At 44.3% G+C, this 24,812-nt stretch overlaps 1 protein-coding gene across 2 annotated transcripts in view; it reads right to left on the minus strand.

The window, feature by feature from the left end:
- The window catches only part of kdm6ba (lysine (K)-specific demethylase 6B, a), an 85,170-nt gene that overhangs the window by 35,391 nt on the left and 24,967 nt on the right, over window positions 1-24,812 (minus strand). The window contains exon 4 of one of the 2 annotated variants that reach the window (XM_034557592.1): window positions 20,081-20,141. The gene's annotated coding sequence lies outside the window, so the exon portion shown is untranslated. Of the gene's footprint in view, window positions 1-11,980; window positions 12,108-20,080; window positions 20,142-24,812 lie in introns of those variants that run through there. The other variant, XM_034557594.1, reaches the window with a different exon arrangement.

Here is a 24,812-nt window from a genome sequence, read left to right on the forward strand (position 1 = left end):
AGTTGCACAATGCCATTTACCGTCACATAACAAAAAGACTGACTCAGGCCTTTAAAGTCACAACGCAGTGATGAGTTCATATCTCATAGAATATAAAACAATGACAATCTTTGGTTTGCAACCAGCCACACTGGTTGAGTTTAATAACGATCTATTGAGAGTGAAAGTGAGCTGAGAAACGGCATGTGAAAGAGCAGTAGAGTGTGTTTGTATAGGTGTGTGTGTAGTTTGAGCTGCATCTTCTGCATCTGTTCACAAAGACTTCTTTATCTGCTGTGGCACACGTTAGCCCCACATGGTGCAGTCTTTACAGGACCACACACACACACACACACACACACGCACACACACACGCACACGCACACGCGCACTTCTCCTCCGTGTCTGTATGGTGACTGCCTACCTAGGCCTAAAGGCAAAGTTTTTGAGCATTTAAAGGGGAGGGAGGGCTTCTGGCTGCCCTCCAGACACTGTGACCACACACTTCCTGCACTGGGTAGGCGCCAGAGCAGACAGGCAGACAGGCACAAGCACAAATGCGCATGTGCACGCACATACGCTCACACAACAGACGCATGTGTATAATTTGTGTGCACACACATATATATATATATATATATATATATATATATATATATATATATATATATATATATCCATAACAAGAATTTTTTTTTTTTAAGTAATTAAGTCAAGCGAAGAGACAGAAAGCAGAACAGATAAAAAACAGAGAAGCTCTATAGAAATCTATTTCATGGTGAGGAGGAGAAACGTTTCACATCCTCTGTCTCACCAGAACTAAGCTGAATAACATACGAGACAGATGAAAGTTAAATAATCTCACCGAGCTTCAAAATAATCTGGGGTTCCTTTCTATCCACATTGGAAAGAAATGTTACGTAATAATTTTCTACCACATTCTATTATATTGGAAATCTCAGTGGGGGAAGTTTTGTTTTATTTGAATTGAAAAGATTGTAATATTGTAAATGGATGGACGGACTTGTACTGCTCTAAAACTGAGCCTCAGTTGCCCCCGATTGCAGTATCACTCTATTGTTGCGTGTTAAACAAATCCGCTAAATGCCATAAAAAGAATAATGACAAATTAAAGTGGGGGGAAAAAACGTGGGCGAATTTTTTTGATGGCCAACGACCAGCTCTCCAGGGTCTTGTAAAATTGTGCCTTGACATCAGCACAAGAGCTGCTGATGTCAGCGGCAAGTGTTTGTGTGTGTGTGTGTGTGTGTTCACAAGTGTGTGCCATGATTATAATGTTTTTCTGGTGTTGATACATCTGATACCAGCATGAAAAATGAATGGCCAATAGAAGCGCTGTCATGTCAAATATAAATAACCACGCTGTGTGTAGGTATGTATGTGTGTGTGTTTTAGATACAGTATGAATATAACATGCAGTGGGAGGGATTTAAACAACTTCATACTGGGGACGGATACACTGGAAATACTCTGCCAATGGTGTTGTAATCATTCCTGTAACCCTCTCCCCTTGGAATTCACACACGTTTGTACTAATGTTGCATTGGATCCTTTTACATCTTGCATTGTGTCTGTATTTGAGGTGTGTGCAGTATGCATGTCCTTGTATTTGAAAAGTGGTGTGTGTGTGTGTGCATGACCATGTGTCCAAGACATGCCTGTGTGTGTGTGTCCTTGACCAGCTGCAAAGGGCAGAGGAAATGAGGCGGAACTCAATCTGGTCCACACCTGTCTGTCTCTCTCTGGAGGGAGGAGCCTCAGGCCTCAAATACACACACACACACACACACACACACACACACACACACACACACACACACACACACACACACACACACACACACACACACACACACACACACACACACACACACACACACACACACACACACACACACACACACACACACACACACACACACACACACACACACACACACACACACACACACACACACACACACACACACACACACACACACACACACACACACACACACACACACACACACTTCACGTTCTGTATGAGCAGATAGATTATGCATGCAGCAGCCAGCTTAGGAGCTTGGATCTATTAATGTATGCACCAAGACAGTTTTATGTTTGTGTATGCCTCATGGGAGAGGGGAAGGACAGTGAGGGAGCAATGAGCAATGATGTGTGTTTGTGTTGCACGATGAGGAGAGAGAGACGGAGGGAGATATTAAATGATTGACACACAATACGTATAGAGAAAGAGAGGATGACATGGACAGGCAAGAGAGGGAGACTCTTTAAGGAGAAAGCAGAATGGAGCGAGGCGGAGGGAAGGAAGATGAAGAGATCGGGAATGACAGTGAGCCACACAAGGACAGAGAGAGAGAGAGAGAGAAAGAGAGAGATTGCACTGGTATGGGAGGGTGGGGGGTGGTGGGTTACTTCGGGACGACAGAACTCAGTGACATGACACAGATGCACTGTGCTACTGTGCAGAGAGCAGGGGGGGAGGCGGGTTTAGAGAGCCAGAGGAGGAGAGGAAGCGGAGGGGGATGGGGTAGGAGTGTAAGAGCTCACTGCTCTGTTTCCACACTGTTCTTATGGCCGACTCAGTGTGGCGATGAAAAACGTGTCTTTTCATGTTAAAAGAGCTGCACGTAACGCCAATTCATCATTTTTAGAACATAATTATTATAACTGCTCTCAACCTGCTGCAAAATGCAGCTGCGAGTCTTTTAACAAATTCAAGGGGATGAGATCATATACAGGCAGATCCTGAAGAAGGTTCTTAATGCCAACTGCACATGTGTGGAACATGTATGAAGGGACTCAAGGAAGGGACTGGGCTCCTGGAGTCCCTCAGCTCTGAAAGCTTCCTAGCTGAACATCTTTGAGGCTCAGTAACATCTTCTAAACCACCCCAGTTCCCTCATGGGTTTTACTGGGATAACGGACTTGTTCAATTCCTGTTAGCTCACATTCTGCATGTAACGGGTTTCTACTGATTCGTCCACTGTAGGGAGAGACTGTTGGTCTGATTAATACTACGGTTGTTTGTAAGTATGATTATGCCATGTTGACTGCGTTACCGATATGGTATTCGGTCTGACCTATACGATTGCTGTCATGACTTTTAGGGGCACGTGACGAGGGTACTTATTCAGACATGAGCCTGTCATGTTGAGTTGTCGTCAGATTACTGTGAAGGGGTGCATGCCTGAAGAGGAACTCATTGCATTTTGACTGCAGGGACCTGGTTCTAAAATTGGTACAATACTGATTGGTCAAACGCACACACACACAGCGCTGATGCTTTAACATTGTACAACTTCATTGATAAAACAAGGAAGAACTTGAATATAGATTTAGGACCAATTTAGGCAAAAAGAGCAAAGAGAGAGATTGTGAGAGCAAACTGAAAAGGCGAACGGTAGAAGAGAGGGAAAACAAGTTATTTTCTGATTGTTTCACTGCTGATTTTTATTCAGATGCACACATTGTAGCTTATAGTAAGTGATGTATGTCATCCGCCTGCTTCATCACGCAAGCGCGCGCACAAGCACACACAACCTTACAGCAGAAGAATGTGCTTCCACCCACACACACAGTATCAGTTGTATTTCTTTTCACTACAGAATGTCAAACATTAGCATACATATATATGCAGACATCAGTCTGCCAACATATAACAGCAGAGCCCTCCATCCATCCTCCCATGTCTTCAGCCCCCCCCCCCCCCCACATTCATCTCATCCCCTGCTTCCTTCACACCTGCCAGGCCTACAGCAAGGTCACACACCTCAATTACCCTGCACATACATACACGCACACACACGCACACACACACACACACACACACACACACACACACACACACACACACACACACACACACACACACACACACACACACACACACACACACACACACACACACACACACACACACACACACACACACACACACACACACACACACACACACACACACACACACACACACACAAAGAGCAAGCGAGCGTGATAGGGAGGGAAGATAAGAAAGGAGGGGGTGGGGGAGCAGATTTCACGCCACCCTGAGCACTGGCTAGCATGCGCCAGTGTTTCTGACATTTTATTTATGATGTGCAATGTTCAGCGCCTGCCCTTTCCACTGTGCTTTATCTGCCACTTTGTGTCTTTGGTTCAGGCGACCATAAGGAACAATAAATAAGTATGGCACCTGCACACATTCTGTGTGTACAGTGACTGAACCATTTCAAAAGAGTATGCTTTGTCTTTTCATGACGGAATGCGTTTTTAAGTTTCACAAAAAAATGTCATCACAATAAAAAAAAAAAGAATCCCAACAGCCTGAAGCAAAGTAAGGCGCGCAGGCTCGGGGACTCTCAATAATCACCCGGCCAACATCTCTAATAGTCTGGCTATCAGGCCGCACTAATGTGCCTTACAAAGAACACATCTTGAATCCCAATGTGTCTAATGGCCATATTAATGTACTTGCGGTGAATGTGATCCTCCTATTAGGAGGATCACATCCTCACATCCTCCTTTCTGTATCTGCAGGCAGACTGCTGTTCACCCATGCAGCCAGCTGTGTTTACACTGTGTGGGCTAATACAGCCGCCATATGGCACGCAACGTAGTGCATGCTCAGTCCGGTGTTTGAAGCTCCCGCTGGATTGGAAGCTTTGGATAAAACTTGTCCAGTCGTTCTGTCTGTATGAGAAGAAACAAATAGTAAGAAAATCTTGCAGTACTGGGGGGGTAGAGGACTCCAGTTTGGGCTGTAACACTCATTAGAACCCCACTGCTGCTCTAATATATTAAAACCACTTACACATGTTGGCCTATGATCAACAGCTGAGTTCTTATTAAACTCCCAAAGCCACTGGAACCGCTTTTTTGATGCCTCAAGAATCTATTGAGGGTCATAGTCTTTTTGGTTCAGTCGAACGGAGGCAGAGGGAAGAAGATTACTTCTTGACCCACTGAGGAGACACAGTGAAACTTGGAATTTAAATATCAGTGCTAGGCCGACTCTCCCACTGGATTTCTGTCTCGTAACCTTCCGCATCACCCCGCCACACCCAACCCACATGCAAGCTACATATACCATAACCTCTGTTATCAGTGCAGTATAGACAGCTTCCAGAGGGACATCTGACACTGGTCAAACAAAGGACACAGAGAAAATCAATTACATCACCTACACTGATCCCCGCCCCCACAAACACACGCACCCATCTACTTCTCCCCTCTCTGATCTTTGCAATCAAAGCCATCTGATTACAGTGAGTGTTTGTGTGTGTGTGTGTGTGTGTGTGTGTGTGTGTGTGTGTGTGTGTCTGTGTGCTTGAGCGATAGAAATATGCAAAAAGAGTTGAGGTTTTGAACAGATGTATTTCTAGGTTTTGAGTGACATTTGAGATTTACAAGTTTATGGTTGGGAGGAAGAAAGAGGGACAGGAAAAGGGGGAGGCTGTGAACGGATAGGGGAAGATATAAGAGAGAGGAAAGGAGAGGCAGGGTGCCGACAGACAGCGGAGGGATGGAGGGCTCAACTCCTCGAGACAGATCATGTTACCAGTCTGGGGGAAAGAAAACACGCACGCACACGCACGCACACGCACACACGCACACACACACACACACAACCAGGACCCATAAAGGTTACAGTGCCCCCGCTGCCCTCCAGACTCATGCAGAGACACAGATATCCTCTTAAACGCTTCGAGGCCGATGCAGCTTTGATTTCTCACACACTATTTTATATACACACACCTACTGCACACCTGCTATTTCTACAAATGCCTGACTAACACAATTGCACAGATGACATTATGTCTCCGCGTACATGTAAAATATTCTGCTGGAACGCAATCAAAAGGAAAGCATGCAAATGGCATTAGACAGAAAATGAGGCTGGTGATAGTAGCAAATTAGAAAGTGTCAACTGGATCTTACCAAATAAATGAACTCCTGTGTGGCTCAGCTGTGACTTGGGACTTGTGTATTGAGAAGAAGTGGAGCGAGAGACATTGTGAGACACACATGCGCTCACACACAAAAAAAGCACAGTTATCATGGACATTACACAAGTGAGAGGGGTCAGGGTTCAGCGTGGAACGTAGTTAAAGAGACAGCCGATGTGACACGCAGGAGAGAAAGCAAGGACAGGAAAAGAAGAGGAAGACAGGTGAGAAAATACAAGGCAATAGGTTGGGTATAAAGAATAGAAGAGGGGAAAACATGCAGGAATAGAAGATAGGACAGAGGGGTCCAGAGGGTGTGATGGTATCGAACAGCGTTCGTGTACTAACCCGACCACTGGAGTCAGATGAGTTTAACTTGTGTGGCTTGCTGTTTTACCCATATTTATTATATTGCTTGGCTTCTGCAGAACGTGCAAAGCCGCCCATTTGTTAGGCAAAGCATTTGATAAGATTAAAAAAGTCATTACTTGTTGACTTATCACAACATAAAAATTGGAACACATGATTTCACTTCCTCATATGTGCAGCCCCGGAGTAAATCAACATTATCCCATTAAGCGAGCAAAACTCAACTTTTCATTCAAAAGGATCGCAGGCACACACACGCACACGCACACACACATGAAAAACCCAACCTGCATCTACTTTGGACTGTGGTCCCAGGCATGTACTCTCAGCTTCACGCACAAACTTCCAACAAAGAACTTGACATGCTGGAAACAATGACAAGCTGGGCAGGGCCACGTTACTTCATGAGAAACTTCTCAAATAAACAAATAAAGAGAAAAACAAAAAGGAGAGCAGAAACCTTCAAAGAGACTGCACGTTCTTCGCACAATTACAGAGTACAGTAAATACACAGGGCCTGGCCAAAGTCATGTGTGTGTGTTTATGGGAATCAGTATACGTTCTATTTTCTGTGGTTCACATTTTAAAGATTGGGGAGCTGCTCCTACCCAGAGTGCAACTGTAGGATAAGCGTCCATGCATTATGAGCTAATAATGAAGACGTGCTTGGTGCAGAAAGACGAGTGAAGAAGTCACGCGCAATAACTCAACAATCTTTCCAGTGTTTGACCCTCTCACCCCCTTCTGCTCATTCCCTCCCCTTAAACCACGAGCTATAAAGAACTTTGCATCCTGCATTACAGAGCGGGCACACTTTAACAATCCGGAAACCTTCACACACATTATGCAAGAGACGCTACCAACAAACATACAGCTCAACCGTTGACCTTTGCCCCGGTGTGTGTGTCCTGACTGAGACAACTGGAAGCCATTACCTTAAATCAACAAACCGGAGCTCGTCTCCATCACACAAAGACGCCATGTGCACACTCAGCATACTACCTCCGCCGATGGCCCTGTGTATGTGTGTGTGTATGTGTGTGCATTCAAAATGTCTCAGCATGGATATTTCTCTCTCAATCTCCCAAGCTATCTCTATATCTCTGCTCCTTTCCCTTTCTCTCGTGCATGTCTTCGACATAAACTCAAATCCAGACCAACTTTTAAAAAAATGGGGTCAGGTAAAGTCAAGTCTGCCTCACACTGATTTATGACTATTAAATTGTCTCCGCGGTCTGTCTTTACGGAGAGCTTGTTTGCATATTGCTAAAGTGCACAGTATATCAGTTGAGAAGCTATAGTTCCAGTGTTTCCTCTCCCGTCAGCAGTGCAGCACTGCTATTCCCCCAAAACGCATTAAACTTGTAATCTCTACATTAAGCAGCCAGATTATAGATCGAGCACCCCGAGACATTGCCACTGGCTCTCCACACACGGAGCAGAGGAGGAAGTGAGGCGACGTTGTCGTTAGCGGGCTTGAGCTGAGCTAGACCAGAGAATATTTGCTCAAAACAGATCTGTGATGCTACCTTTAAGTGAAATGAGCACTGCACCACTCTCTGTTTAAAAAATACATTTGGCATGCAGTGAATGGACCAGTCATCATTTAGTTTTATTCATTTATGTTTTGGATGAGGGGAAATAGCAGTTTAAATGTAACGTATGCTGTGTAGTAATACAATAAATAAATGATATTGTTGCCCTATAGCCCACCACGGGGATCTGACCGTCCACCAGACTGCACAGCCTCTCTGTCTCTGTCCTTCATCATGTCTCCATCGCTTCCTTTGTCTTGCTTTCTGCAAATTATATACAGCTACCTACACAGGCTAGTTTCCATGGAGGACATTCGCTCCAAGGCCAAAGCTAATCATCTCAAGTCCTTTGACCCCGCATAATAGAATTAACCACCTAAGCCGTATCCTTCTGTGCCTTAACAAACTTTTGAATACAAAACCAGTGTAGTCACAGTTAAAGCCTTTAGAGCAGAATATGTACAGTATTACTGTACTTTACTCTGTGTGTGTGTGTTGTGTGTGCAGAAAAACATGCTAAGCAACAGTCTGGATCTTAAAGGAACTGGCACAAATGATGGCAAGTCTGCTCTCAACAGCTGACTGTTGTGCATGGTGAATACTGTTAGCACTTGCACCAATGTATACACAGTATTTAATACACCACATTGCATCTTGGAAATTTATTCGAGGCAGCACAAGGCCAGCTGGTACCACCCGCTACCTATAAACAACCTCCAATATTTGCTTCAAACGCACTGTTGGAAGTAGTAACTTGCAAATCTGAATATACATACATGTCTGGATTTGTACTCCTGGATACTACATGATGCTGCAGAACAGTCCTTAACTTTCAACCACTTTATTATATCTTTAACACATCTGGATCAAGTCCTACTTGCATGAAGCCATGAAGCTACTGATAACGTGTTAAACAACAGAACGAGTATGTAGTGGGCTTTGTCTAAAGTCGTGGGACGTCAGCATTACCGTCAAAAGATGCAAAACACCTCTTAGATGAAAAAACTCGAAAAACACGCAAACGATCTATTAGCAGATATTCCTAAAAGTTGTGAGCAAAGTCAATAAGTGTATGTATATATATATATATATATATATATATATATATATATATATATATATATATATATATATATATATATATATATATATATATATATGTATGTATATATAAATAAGAGTAACAAACAGGCATGTTATTTACATGAATGTGTCTCAAGCTAATCCTCGAACACAAGCTGTTATTAGCTCAGCTCAAGCCCGCCTACCCACAGACACAACCCAGCCACGGCGCCAGCCAGCCAGCCAGCCAGCCTCCCCTGACCTCTACCCCTGAACCTCCTCTCCTGCCTGTCTGCTCCTCTCCTCTCCTCCTCCCCCTTTCCCTCTTGTTTTAAACACAAGGCAGCCCACCCCTCCCCCTCTCCTCTTCTTTCTGTTTCCCTTTTTTCTTCTGCAGGCAGCATACTCAATCACCCCCCCCCCCCCCCCCCCTGCCATCTCAGCCTCCATTCCAATGAATGCACATTCTCCCCCCTCGGAGTGGGGTGGGGGGACTGCCCCGGGGTTGAGGAGGGGTAGAAAGGAGAGCAGCACACATGCTCACCCCCCGCCCCCCCCCTCCCCCTCTCCACTCTATGTGCGGCATATACGTGCACATCTGCAGAGGAACACAGGAGCATGGTGGGTGACAGACGGGGGTGGGATGTTTGGGTGGCGTCCTAATGGCTCTCTGTGCAGGAAATGGCTTGTTGCTACACAGACAGCTCCAGAATCAACTGTTATCACGGGCCAAATCCCCATATTCTATCAGCAAAACACACATGTTCACTCACAGCTGGGCCAGGTCACTCCTCCCCCAATTAATGACTACGCAAAATAATGGAAAGTAATGGAATCTGTCTCACCACATTATAGATGCTATTATCGTATGTGACTTTTTGTCTTACTAAAAGCATTTTTTTTTTTATGTTTACTGTTTTGTTTTCTACTGTCCGTTTTTACTAAGAAGTAAAGAACATTTACTTTAGTAAGTTAGGCTGTTACTGGGAGAAACCCTTTGAGATGAGAGAAAAAACTATTTATATTATAGTTAGTTTAGTTTCTTCAAATTACAATACAACTGCTCATTATAGAATATAAGTATCCCTCCTTTAATATAATACTACCCTACTAAATCGTTTATGTTCAACCAATTAATATCTTCATTTATCAGATTATGTGTTTTTTTCTGTGTATTTAACTGTACAGCACATTGTATACAATAAGTTACTTAATTTATCAAAAAGCAACCCATCCAAGCATTCTACCATACCATAATGAGATTCATCATTGCATATCATATTCCCCTGTAACGCACCCTTCTCTGTATCGAGAATGGGAACCAGCTGCACAGTATAAACAGATTAGTGCAGCATTAGCGCTGGCTGTGTCCTGTATACAGTATATCCTCATCGGGCAAGGTTATGTCAGGTAGTGAGAGCAGCTATGATGTATTCCAGCCCACAGCAGGGGACCATGGCTGAACCACGTCATTGGATAATCCTAGTTGGGCTGGAAGTGGTGGAAGGAAAAAAAGGAAAGAGAAATGTCAGAGAGTATAGGGTGTTCTACTTATGCTGGTAGCTAATGAAAGGAGAGAAAGGAGGAAATTCCCTGAGGGGCTGGGGGGTGGTGGTGGAACATCAAGGGCGGCGAATGGAATAGTAACAGTGATTTTTGCCTTGTGTGTGGAAGTGTGCATGTGCGCATGTGCGTGCCGGGCGCTCACGTGTGTGTGTGGCGGAGATCAGTTTACAGTAGCACGCGTGAGGTGTCTTTCTAGTGAGGCCTTTATTCTAGGAATATTTGTATTGGTTTAAACACTGGATAGGGGGGGCAGAGGGGTGGGGGTGGGGTTAATTAAGGGACCGACAAACACATACACACACACACACACACAACAATATAAGCTTCAGGCAGACGCCGGCACAAGTGTTGTGTTTCTCACACTCTTGCACAGGGAGGAGCACACACAAGCACACACACAACGCCGGCTCCTATCACACACACATGCTGGTGCTGACCGCAGACCAGACAACTGACATGAACAAGGTGAAAAGCCCCAAGACCACAACGCACATGACAGGACGGCACACACTTTGTAGTACAGAACTGTGTGTGTTTATATGTGTAAGAAGCTAATGGGAGACGGCATCTGTGTGTGTGTGTGTTCAGAAGTGACAGGCATTCACTGATTAATGCTTAGGTAGCAAAGTCACAAGACCCATTTTCAATACAGTCACCTCTCTATTTCCCAATGGAGAGATAAAAAGGAGAGATAATGAAAATGTAGAGGAAAAAGAGGAGACGAGGAGAGGAAAGAAAGAAAGAGACCTTTTGTGCAAACTAGCATTGACATCAGCAAAGACCGAGGAGTAAAGATGGAATATGGTACATTACTGCATGGTAGTGTAGGGTGAATGAGTGAAAAAGGGGTGACAATAAAAGGAAGACAAAGAGATAGAGGAGTAAAAATGAACTACTTTTGTATTTTGCTTTCCGCACCGGTGAGCCAGCTGGCTGCGGAGCCGTCAGGGGTATTTAAATGGCCCGGCTCTGACATGAACTGTTTTTTAAACCAACACATTGGGACCTTCAAGGCTCCCTTTCCTTTTGTTTCCCAGTGAATGACAACCACTTTAATTTCATTGAACATTTGCTTTCACGTAAAGCACCAGCAGACACCATATAATGAATAACGTGATCTGGAGCTCTCACTCTCTCCACCTTCAGCCTTCTTGTCAAATCTTTTTTAGCAAAAAAAAGAGACTGTGGTCTGTGCTCGTCTATTTTGGGGCACCCTTCACATGCAAAAGTTTGGGAAGCCCCGTGACATAAACATTTAAGCCCGTCCACAAAGACACACACACACACAGCCCCAGCTGGAGCACACAAGCTCCCTTTGTGCTGCATTCCTCACGCCTTTTAGCCTTAGCTTTAGCCCTTAGCTTAGCTCCTCTCCATCTGCACACACACACACACACACACGCACACACACACACAGCAACTTTCTCCTGCTTTTGTCTGCAGAGCCGTATAACTGTGAAAACAGCTGGGAGCTCGTGGATAGGAACCATGTCTTACCGTGGCCGGGCTCAGGTTGGGCTGAGAAGGAGACTCAGGGTCGGCTCGGTGGAGTAAAATCCCAAAGAGGTTTGTTGGTTAAAGCGGCAGCCAGCTCAGCAGATTCCCACTACCTTCCTTTTTCCTTTTCCTTTTTCCTGCTGCCTTGCCTGCCTGCGCTCCCAGCTTTGTGTGTGTGCCTTGTATTTTCCCTTTAAATTGCACGGGCTGCCTCCCCCCACCTCCTCAACACACACACATACACACACGCACACACACACACACCGAGCCAGCACAGAAAACACACACTGCTCTTGAATATGACACTGTTGTCAAAAGCATGCAGCGCTGTTGTTGTTTTTGTTGCTATACATTTGTTTTCTTATTCTACAGCCTGGAAGGGGGAAAAATAGAAAGGAAAAAACAGACCAAAATAGAAATCCTTTGTCTATCTTCTTCTTCTCTCCCTCTCTAAAAAAAATAAATAAATAAAAGTGACTCGTTTTAGATCCTCTTCTTTTCCTCCTCTGTCTGTGTTTTTCTTCCTCACCCTCTCTCTATCCCTCTATATTCTGTCTAGCTTTTTTTTCTTCTCCCCACTCAGTAGTCAAACAAAGAAAGGAACAGAGCGAGCGCACACACGCGTGCACAAACACACATAGACATACACGACACACATTCGTTGCTGCTTTCTCTCTCCCTCTCTCACATACACATGCAGAGGCTCGGAGCCCAACCCCCCAGCCTGCCTCCCTCAGATTTTTTTTTTTCACTGCCTGCCTTTCTCTAAACAGCACCTCCCCCCTCTCCACCCAGCCCCCCCACCCATCCCTCCCTCAGCTTGATCTGGCCTCGTTCTCATTCGTCTACCACCCCTCTCTCTCTCTCTCTCTCTCTTACTCTCTCTCTCCATCCTTCCCCTCCCTACCTCTGTGTGTAAAACAGATGGGATTGGGGAGCAGAAGGAGCCTCTGTGTTCGCTCTGTACCTCGATTTCTCTTCTTCATCAGAGTGATGTAAGCCTGACGGGGACGTGGTGTGACCTACAGTACAAACGCTGATAAATAAATAAATAAAAAACAAACAAACATACAAATCGATACAGATGCAGACAACCTTCGATCGGGGTTGTACAACTCCTAGTGTTTGTTGCTTCCCAGATGTGAATTTATTGCACACAACATCTCCTTACCAGCAGATGTGTGAAGCCATGCAGCGATAAGGGTTTAGCATAACAAACGGCTAACATGTGGCTCGACCGAACACTGGCTTCCAAGTACTGACTCCAGTATTGGAACAACATGACTACTGGAAGACTTGGGAACTCTTTTCCTGCATTTACTGACTTCTGTCAGCATGCATGTAGTGTAAACATCTACTGTTTCTAATGAACTTGATTAGATTAGATGACCATTTCCTCACTGTAAACTAAGTTTTGTGAAATTGTTGTGTACATTCCAGCTTATTACTCATTTGCAAAGTTAAGTCGACTACCATACATCAATTACGACGGACTGGGCGAGAAGCAAGAGCATTCTGTCAATCAGACAGGTTGTAGTCACACATCATTTTACCATTTGCCATCGTTGTTCTTGAAGAAAATGAAAGTCAGTCCTTTTTGCATTGCATTATGGACTTCTTGTCCATAATGCAGTTATCAGTGTCTCGTCTGTTTGTTGAACAAAGGAAGGGCATTCCAGATCACTTCATATTACTTAATGTATGGACCAAAACTATTCAAAAGTATTTTGTACATGTTGATACAAAATGTACTGCATCCACAGCTGTTATGTGCAGCTCGACAGGAACACTGGACCCAAACGCCGTCAACGATGGAAAAGCAACTTTATTGCTAAACAGGATTCCAAAAACAGGCTTCAAAAACCAGGATACAAAACACGCACACAAGATCTTCAATGATCTAGACAAGACGAACCGACCAAAGGGGAATGACATGAACAGGACTTAAATACAGAGGGCTGGTGCAGGTGATTGGACACAGGAGGAAACAATCAGGAACAGGGCAGACAATCACAGGGACAGGAAGTGAAGAGAAACAGAGGACACGAGAGACAAGGACTTTAAAATAAAACAGGAAACACGACAACACTACAGATCCTGACAACAGCTAGCACAGAAACCATGTTTGAGCTCTACAGAGCTTTCAGGCTGGGGCAGTGGAACAAGTAGTGCCCGTATGTTGTCGCACACATAACATGCATGCCTCATGTTCCCTTTCCTTAGGAGATATGTTCTATATCTCTCTCTCTCTCACACACACACACACACACACACACACACACACACACACACACACACACACACACACACACACACACACACACACACACACACACACACACACACACACACACACACACACACACACACACACACACACACACAGCCCTCTTGCTTGCCGGTGGAATTCCAGGACGGAGAGAAAAAGTACAGTAAAGCAGAGAGAGAGGGCGGGAGACGGAGAGAGGGAGAGAGGGAGAGAGAGGTAGGGGGTGGCGGTATGGAAAATACAGCATGGAAACGCTGCACTCTTTGACCAGGGCATAGGCTGGAGGAAATATAGGAACTATAACTGCACTCACTGACTCCTATAGACTGCCCCCCCCCCCCATCCTTGCATAAAGAAGCCAGGGCACCAGGAGCCACAGCTCTAGGCTGCATTGATAGAATGAAAAAGGTAACTTTGAGCCTGAGTATGTGCCAGTTATTGCAACAGAGGTTAATTTCATTTTAGCTCCTGCTGTTTAGCATGCATTTCGTTTCTAAAACACTTTTAAGAGAAACCCCTTCAACAGGGACAAGCTACAATGGAAAGTTATCACAGCTGATTCTCCTGACCACTTCTCATTTGTTTGATCTCATACTGGTTGAGTCACAAGATCCTTAAACTCTGCACAAAGCTTGAATCAACCTGTTGTTGAAGCTGTTGGTATATCGAATGCTGTGAGTCATTAGTTTCCAGCTGGTGTGTACCTATTCAATGATAAAACATATTCTCCACTTCATACTGGTTGCTTTTTTTGGTCCAAAACGTGAAAACGCCCAGAGAAATAAACATTATCATCCTCTATAGAGGTAAACCAGATGGTGGTGTAATAAATGGCACAGACATTCCATTAACTACTACATAAGTGTTGCAAATTCATAGTAGGAGAGGTGGCATTACATTACATCATTTAGCTGACGCTTTTATCCAAAGCGACTTACAATACCAAAGCGACTTACAATGGCAGAAGAATGTTGTGTGAATAAAGAGAACAACTGGAGTTCAAATGTTAAATTTAAGTATTAATTTCAGGCTTCTGCCAAGATACATGCAACCGTTATTCTGCATCGGGATGCAAATGAGGGCTTGTGGGTAACAATGTGTTTACACATTTGCACTATGGCACATCAAACAAACACAGCATTGAACACAGCATTTGTCCTTCGATCTAAAGCCGTGTTTATACATGAATGAGACACCGTGGTGCGGCCTTGGCCGATGAGCTACGATCAGGAGTCAAATACAACTAAAGTATTGTAAAACAATGTTTCAGCAGCAGTTTTAAAAATCAGGAATTGTCTGCGTTTCTTAAGAACTGACATATTAATAGTAAACATGTATTTGTTATTTTACTTTCTAATTTAAGTTGCGTTAAGTCTGAAAAATGGCATACGTTCAGTGGGTAAATTCGGAGGTGCCCGGATGAAGCGCCGCGAACACTTGCGAAGCCTTCCCGCTTTAGACATATCCTCGATGGCGTCCTTTTTCCTCGTGTCAATAAGCTTTTAAAGATGTATCTGGTGAAATGAGAGCAAGTAAAACAAGGTGAGCTGATGACGGAGAGCAAAGGGGCGGAGGAGGAAACCACCCAGGGATGGGGGAGGAAGAGAGGAGGCCAGTCAATATGGTGGCAAGTTACATAATTCTCTCGCTGTATTGATTTATCGCCTTTCAGATTTGGCCTGTGGCCAGTATGCAATAGCATTCGTAATATTTGAGCTGGAGCCCAGACGGAGAGAGAGGGGGGAGAGAAAGAAAGACAGACTTAGATGATGAGGGCAGATAGATGGCGACTGATAGCGAGGACGAGTGAAAAAAAGGGTAAGGAAAGAAGCAGAAGCAGAGAGCAATAGCTGGGGGATCTTTTGGGGATGGAGCCAAAGTGACACAACGATAAAGAGTGCGAAGAGAGCTGACACAGCAATTGATAATGAAAAGAGACAAAGCGTTTAAGGGAGCGCTTAATTGAGCGAAATGGAAGAAGCTGAGATTTGGGGAGAGGAAGCGGGGATGAAGAGATCGTGACAGATCGAGGGAAGGCGGAAGACAAAGAATGTGTGTCAGTGGGTGCACTGCAGGTCACTCTTTATGCTGTAATCAGCACTGTTATATAAGAGCCAGCAGCACTGGCAGAACGGGCCAGCACACCGGATCTGTAGGACAGACTGGGTTTACTGCACGCACACACACACGCGCGCGCACACACACGCACACACTTCAAACACCCCAAACACTAGGAGAGAAAGTGCGTATGGCCACGTATGCTGGATATAAACTTCAGCAGCATTCACAGGCTGCTCTGAAAATACATTCACACTCGCTGGCTGCATTTGAAAATACGCTCTTTCTGAAATAGACAACCTGACCAATCGTTGCCCATTTTGAGCAGGTCAGGTGGTAGAGCAAAAGAAATATTGTCCCGTCTTTATACAACTATTTCAGTCACTTTTCATGGGTCGTCATGCCGTTCTACCCAGATCTTTCTAAAACCCTTGAATGGATGCATCCATCACACTATTCCCTGATGTTATTCTTGAGTCCCTTCATGGAGGAGCACCAGGGCCTCTCCTTCCACCTCTATACCTCTTTACCCACTGGCACTTCCTCCTTGTTGTGACATCTCTCTTTAACTCTCTCGCTGTGGATGAGCTACCCGATGGATGAGGGGAAGGAAGCGGAGATAAAGGCAGAAAACTAGATTAATGAGCTGAATGGCGCACAGAGAGGGAGAAAAGAGTGAGAAGATGGAGGAGAGAAAAAGTGAGGGAGGCTGAGCGAGAACAGGCTTTCCTTGTGCTACTGTGAATAATTTACTTTATTCCACACTCTCTCTCTCTTTTTCTTTTAAAAGATATATTCAAGATGTATTCATGGTGGGGGGAGGGAGCTGATTAATTGCCAATTAATGTTTAACGAGGTACAGCTGTGTTCAATTAACACTGGTTTAGCCTCCCCCCATCCCTCTTTCTCTCCCATCATCAAGTATCATACTCTCTTCTATTTCTCTTCTGATGTTGATTCCACACCACAAGTGTTACTCGAGAGAGTTGAGAGAAAAAGAGAGAAAAAGAGAGATTAATCCATTGGAATTAAGCACTGACTGGAGCTTATTTGATCAATTCCTTAAAGTTTGACTTCCAGCACTTTTTGGTCTGTGATAAATCGACCCGTGCATGTGTGTGGATGCAACTGTGTCAGACCGAGTCTGGAACAGTCAGCGTTGCGTCGCTCAAAGAAGTCTACGCAGTTATCTTTTGGGGGATTTTACACAACTATAGAAAATGTAATGTAATGTAGTGTAATGCCATTTTTTTTCCCCCAAGACAAAATTGTCTCAGCCAATGGGGTTGTTTCACGCACAGTGCCATGCAACACATTGCAAAGACTTGAGAACGCGTTTGGTCACCCATAACATTCTTCTTAACAAGGAATAGTTTACCATTTTTGGAAACAGGCTTATTTGCTTCCTCGCCAAAAGTTAGATGAGATGATTTGTAAAAAGGACAGGCTGTGGTTTGTATGGGGTTATATGTGCCACACACTTGACCTCCTAAAGCCTCCACTGGTTGCTTTCCAAAGTCAAGGTGACCACAGGCCTCTCATCGCGGTCTTCATGCTGAGCTAAGGCAACCAGCTGCTGGTTGTATAGCCTTATATTTTCTGTACATGTATGAGATCTTCTGATCTAACTCTCAGAAAGAAAGCATATACGTGTGTTTCCCCAAGCAATATATTGCTTTAATAGGACGTGTTAATAGTTCAGTTCTATTGAGGTCAAATTAAAAGAGGTTGGAGGTTCTGACAGACTGTAAGATCTCACATCCAAGAAAACCCATTACCAAAAGACTCCTTTTAAGTCCAGTTTTGACGTTCATGAAGCTTATTTTTATTCACTTCAGACTGATGATGGAAAACACCTCATTTGCATCATTTAAAAAGTTTCCATGAAATTCACTTGACAGCTGGAAGTACATACAGCGAGATTCTAGAGAGGGGATAGTCGGGCCACAAAACCACCATCACCGGCAAGAGAGCTGACACGATATACTTCTAAAGGGAGATGTGAGCACATATTTAGACAAAGATGATATAATTATTCTCTCAAAACTGCAACAGTCTTCTAAATGCAACATTTAAATATGAAAAAGGTTTTTATGCCACATTACAAGTGCATTAGAAACCATACAGAATACAGCCAACGTCATATGTTTTCCTATTTGTCTGCAGCCACATTTAAGGAATCACCATTAAACAAAAGATTTAATTAGATTAAAAGCTGAATTTAGAGCTTGGCGTTTTCCCATGACGTAGCTAACTAAAATCTTCCTCCCCGATTAATTTCCTACATTTTTATTCTGAGGAAAATGTACACAACTGTACATTCCGTGATTTACATTCACATACATATGTTCATTTATATTCATAAACCTTTTTTTCCTTTTGTCCAACAAACATCCATGTTATGCCTTCGTTATCCACTGGCATAGCTCAGGTCAGGTGTAGTGAGTGTACTGTGTGCAGTTTACAAGTTCACAATATGTCACGGTGGTGAAGTTCGTAAGGCCAAACTGTTCCCTTTTCTGTGTCCCTTGAAGTTGCCAACACCACATGACAGAAATGCTATTAGTTCCAAGCACAAGGCGGAGTGGATGTGACCCACTGACACCGAGACATTTGGATTCTACATCATGCCTCCATTTGCCCTCCTTCCCTGCACGCAAAGACCCACAGGACTCGCAAGTTTGATGCGCTCTTTCTCCCTTTTTCTTCATCTTACCTTATCTCTTTCTTCTCACTGTTCATCTGACTTGGAGTCACTCCCTCCTTCCCTCCTTCCACAGGACATCACTGGGTGTCAATTTGGATTTTGTGCGCTGTGTGTGTAGATTGTGGAACCAGCCTGACGAGTTCATCATGACACAAAACACACACATGCACAACGTGATCACGGCATATGTAAATATGCTAGTGTGGGACAAGGGACAAACAACAAGGGATGCAAAATATTGCGTCTGTCTGGTGGAGTGAAAGTGTGTGTGTGGTCATGTGTGTGTACATGTATGTATGTGTCTGTCGGACCCCTTTTCCCCAATTTTGTCTTTCATCACAATCTGATACCTCCACCCATCTGTTCACAAAGGAGAGGGAGAAGAGGTGGGAGCATGCAGAGTTGGCTATCACTCTTCATATCTGCTCCTCCTCTTCCTCATTATCTGCTCTATTTCTTTGTCTTCTGCCTCTCTCCCTATCTTTCCTCCTCCTCTTCCTCCTCTAATTCCTCCTCCTCTCCCCCTGCCTGTCTCTGCACTCCTCTTCTCCTTTCATCTTTAGATACAGGCAGAATGACGCTCAGCTTCCTCTAAAGACCCAGCAGGTGTGTCTAATTGCACGTAAGTGTGTGTGTGTGAGTGTGCAAAATGCGCTTTAAAGTCTTTTTTATTCCTATGAAGTCACATCGGGCCTGTATTTGTATCTACTGTATATGTGTTAGCTGTGTGTGTTTGTCTGTGTGTATATTGGAGATATCTTGTTTCCTCAGGGGAGTCCAGGCCCATTTCCAATGTCTGCTGTAGCCAACCAACCCAACAGTGCATCGATAATCTATTAGGGTAGAAATATGCGCGCTCGCGCACGCACACACACACACACACACACACACACACACACACACACACACACACACACACACACACACACACACACACACACACACACACACACACACACACACACACACACACACACACACACACACACACACACACACACACACACACACACACACACACACACACACACACACACACACACACACACACACACGTTCCTCTTACCTGCCACTGCTGAGCACACTCTGGGTGTGTACTGACTGTAACTGGGTGGGCCAGATAGTGCCTGAAAAGCAAGCACACAACAGATATAAGAATGAATACATTGGCTAATATACATTGAAGGGAGTGGTGCATTGCTTAAGTAGTAGTCAAACAACCGGCCACTTCTATTGTATTACATTCCTGCTGTACAGACGTGCATGTCCAACGCCCGCACATTAAAGCCTATTAGAGATTGTTGAAAATCTAATTACAAACTCATGGCCATGGATTCTGTTGCAAATACAGCCTTCACTCTTTAGTGAAAGCTTTTTGGTGCACCGGCTGCTGGGATTCACTCCCATTCTACCACAAGAGCATCAGTGAGCTCCGGCAACTACATTAGCCGACCGTTCCTTTGCGATCTTCTCTTTGAAAACAGGGTCATAAAAACTTCCCTCGACACAGGGATGTCCACAAGCACTTGGCCATGTAGTGCTACGGCAATTCCTTCAATGTACGTCGATGCATTATCTGATGTAATCCACCTTATATGAAAACAGACACACTCTCATAGACAGACACCAAGGTGACCAGGACCCAATGTACTCAGTACTTTACAGCTACCAGACAAGACATACACTCACATTACATCCTCAGACACAAACACACAGGAAAATTGTGACAGCCGCGCACAAATGCGCACACAAATGCGCACACAAACAACACACGGCCAGGACAAAACACATAAACAAGATACCAGCATGATGTAAGAAGGCGCAATATCAAACATCTACATAATTAAGGCTAAAGCCTGTTTATCGACCAGTTAAGTAGGACAGAGGGAGCTAAGCCCTAAAGATGCAGGTTGTTTGCAATAACACAGCCATACATAGATAGTGTAAACATATTTTAAATACCCTGCAGCTGCCAAACTACATCTATTTGTAGCCACATAGAACACCAGCAGGTTTTTCTGTGGGGGGGGGGGGGGGGGGGGGGGGGGTGGGGGTGGGGGGGTGGGGGGGGGGGGGGGGGGGGGTCAAGTCAAGTCCAGAGGGATTGTGGGAATAACAGATAGAACATATAAACAAATGAATAAGTTTAAATATAATGTATAAAGTGGGTGATTCCTTTTGTATTAGTTTGATTTAATGAGGGCTGCAAATAAGGGTTATTTGTGATACAGCTGTTGATTATTATTTCTGTCAACTGTCAAAAATATTCAGAAATATTTGAAAAGAATGCCATATCACAATTGCCCTTTGTCAAATTGCTTGTTTTGAAAGTCCAAACCCCAAAGATTTAAAAATGACAGTGAAATAAAACAGAGATCGGCTGATAATACGTTAGCATTTAATCCCCTCTGATTGGTGCAAAATACCACATTACTTATCCCGACTGAATACCTAAAGTGATTAATGGGAGTTGACTAAAGGCAAATAAAACTTAATTCTGAGTGGACATGACTCGTATTACTCAACTTCAAACTAGATAAGAGTGAAAGACTGGAGATGTATTCTAACCTTAACAGGGTTATGCCTGTGGGACCACACATTCCCGAAATATTAAATACACCTTTCATTATTTTATTTGTTGCAAAGACACTTTGAAATAAACCTGGTTATTTAGTGTATTTAAAGAACCCTCTTCTGTCTGATATTATGACAGTTCATTGCAGCAGGACAGCCGGCATTTTATAGTGTAGATGTGTGGATGCAGAGTGTGTGTGGTGTGTTTAGGATGCGCGGCTCCTAAGGACATCTTGTTCAGTTCATTTTATCACCATATATACTCACTGAAATTGGTCACGCTGTCACAAATTCAAACCTCAAAACCTGAAACCCAAGCAATCATTTCAGGTAAACCCTTAAGTATTCCATCATCTACCATTTTCCTCTTTGTATAATCCCTGGATTCCTGCCTTTTGGAATTCCTCCACAGATTACCGCCTAAACCACTCCAGGGCCAAGGAGAGGAGGAGGAGGAGGAGGAGGAGGAGCAGGAGCAGGAGGAGGAGGGTAGTAGAGGGAGGATAGGGGGAGTCTCGTTTTAAGAAGTTGGAAGTCTGTGAATCTTGCTGGGCTTGCAGTTCCCCCTGCGGAAACGTTTTGTGCATGTCAAGGAATGCGTTCGCTCCATCTCTCTGTTGTAGCCTCCTCTTCCTATCCCCTATCTCCCTCCTTCCCTTCTTTCTCCTTCTTTAGGGAACAGAGGCATGAAGGTAGACACAGACAGCCGGTCTAACTCACAACAGCTCCCGTGATCTGCCTGACAACAGCCTGAGGGCCCACACATAGGCACACACACATGCACACAATCGGAACAGAGAAAATCTGAAAAAAGAGAGACCAAAGAGGGGCCCCGGGACGGAGCCTTGGGGCACTCCAACCTGGTGACACAGCAGAAGCAGCTTCCATCCAGGCCCCCAGCTGCTAAGCCTAACCACCAGTTGGAAACGGCTCCACTCCTGTTTGCTAACTGCCTTTGTTTGGCAGAAAACAATAACCAGGCCCCCGCTCTCTAATTTACAGGGGAGTTGGCTCATTCCTCGCAGTGGAATGTACAGTGGGAGCAGCTTGCATTTCATGACGGGGCGGAGAGATCCGTAATGAGGGGGGTGGTTATCCGGCCCGAGTGGGGCTCATTGAGGGCAGGGTGAGTAAGTTTAGCCGCTATTTTTAGATGACAATGTCATTTTAAACTTGTGGTCTGTTCCTGTTCTGTCATCAACGAATGAAATCATGATAAATAGATTTAAAGTGGACTGATATCTGTAGGACAAATGACTGAACCTGCAGGAGAACTTTAATCAAACCTTTTGCAACCAAACCTGCTGTCGAGGCTATGGCCTTACCCAACGCACATAGAGAAACCCACTCTCAAACAATACGTAATGTAAACACAGCGCAAGCTAAATGATGTCAAGAGAAATACTGGAATCCATACCTAAGGAGAGAACAGCAAATATGAATCCGCCATTAACAGAGGACAAAGCATGGAAGCCATTGAGCCTTTCTGAAATGCAAACAAAAAGCACATGCAAACAGTCACACAATCATTCCGTCTCCAAAACCACGGCCACTCCTCAATGCCACCTTACTTAACCTGCAGTGGACTGCAATAGCCGACACACCAGTGAGAAAGATGCACAAGGAGAAAGAAAGTGATTCGAGTTCAGCTCGTCTCAGGGAGCGAGTGCAACGCCTGAAATGAAAGAGGGGAGCGATAGAGAACATATGGTGTTCGGGGGGGCCTAGTTTCCTTCCCCTTCCCTCATCTCCTCCGTTTCCCCTCATCTCACACACCTGGGACCATTACCCCTCATGGAATCAGCACCCGACTAAAACTCAACTTTCTTTAATTAGTTCTCGCTCTTCCTCCCCCATCCATATGCTCTCATCTCTCTGTCACCTTTCCTCCCTCTGTCTCTTCTTCAATCTGCTCCGTCTCTTTAGTTGTTGTAACGTCTTCCAAATTTGGATTGGTTTTCCTCTCCGACTTCATCCTTTACACCCTTCCCCACTCAATTTCACATTTTGAATGACTGTATCGGGCATCCTATGAAAAGTGAATGTGGAGCTCTCTCACAATTCCCATATCTATTGCCTCTGCATGTGTGCCATAAAGGCCTGTTTGTATGGGTGTGGTATGGAGTCTGTGTGGGAAATAAGATTGAGGAAGTGTGACTATTCCCACATTCTACTGCTCAATTACTCAAAGACGAATGGTGGGAGAGACAATGTACCGCTGGTAAATTGATCGTCGTGTGTGAGGGAGACAGAGTGCTAGACATGAGTCTAGCTGCAAGTAAATCCTAATCGTGAGATAAAATTACACTGTGTGTTATTTCAACAATCTGCTCACAAACATCGAACACATCACTTGAAGCCCTTTTCTAAGCCTCTCCCTCCTGCACAGCAAGAGGAGAACATCTCTACAACTTAAAACTGGCTCATTCGTGATATGTTGTTGTTGTTGTTGCTTTTTAACACATTTGATCTTGCAATGAAAAGTGGAACAACATGTGCATGCGATATCAATCTCTATCACATGACTTGAGCCCCGTAGCACTGTTGACTGGAACCAGGTTTGTCGTACTGCAAGGTTGCCTGGGAGAGGTTTGCATTCAAAGAAATGACTCAAACATGACGATTGCCACCGCATCCACGGAGAGAAGTGCACGTCTGAAAGTAGTTACTGACTCGGCTGTCTGCTTGGCTTTGATGTCTGCAACCCTGACCTCAAAAGGGAAAAGTCCTTGTGTGTGTGTGTGTGTGTGTGTGTGTGTGTGTGTGTGTGTGACATAAACAGGGCAGGAATTAAATCACAGTGACCTCAAACCTGTAAGCCCACATCAAAGTTGTCCACTTGCTATGTACTACATGTCGTAACTTTCTCTTTAAATTACAATAAAAACACATACTTTTAGGAATACCATGGGTAAGTTCCTTCATAACAAAAACCTATGTCAGAGAAATTTTACATTTAAATTGGAAAAAGATTAACAACTTTTTTGTAATTACAAGACCCTGTGGGACGAAAGTCTGTACAACTTTTTGTATACTAAAACAAGTACATTTCTTTGTTAGGATGTATGTCATTTAAATATGGGATATTAATAGGTTGTAAATATAGACAAGAGTAGCCTAGTACCTTGGGATTTATGTGCCCTAATACGGCCTCAGCTCACTTGGGTTCATGACAGCCATTATTATGAGTTATAGTGGTCTTAATGAGAGGTGTGGCAGCTGTC

The sequence above is a fragment of the Cyclopterus lumpus genome, chromosome 18, assembly GCF_009769545.1.
Source record: "Cyclopterus lumpus isolate fCycLum1 chromosome 18, fCycLum1.pri, whole genome shotgun sequence".
NCBI lineage: Eukaryota > Metazoa > Chordata > Actinopteri > Perciformes > Cyclopteridae > Cyclopterus > Cyclopterus lumpus.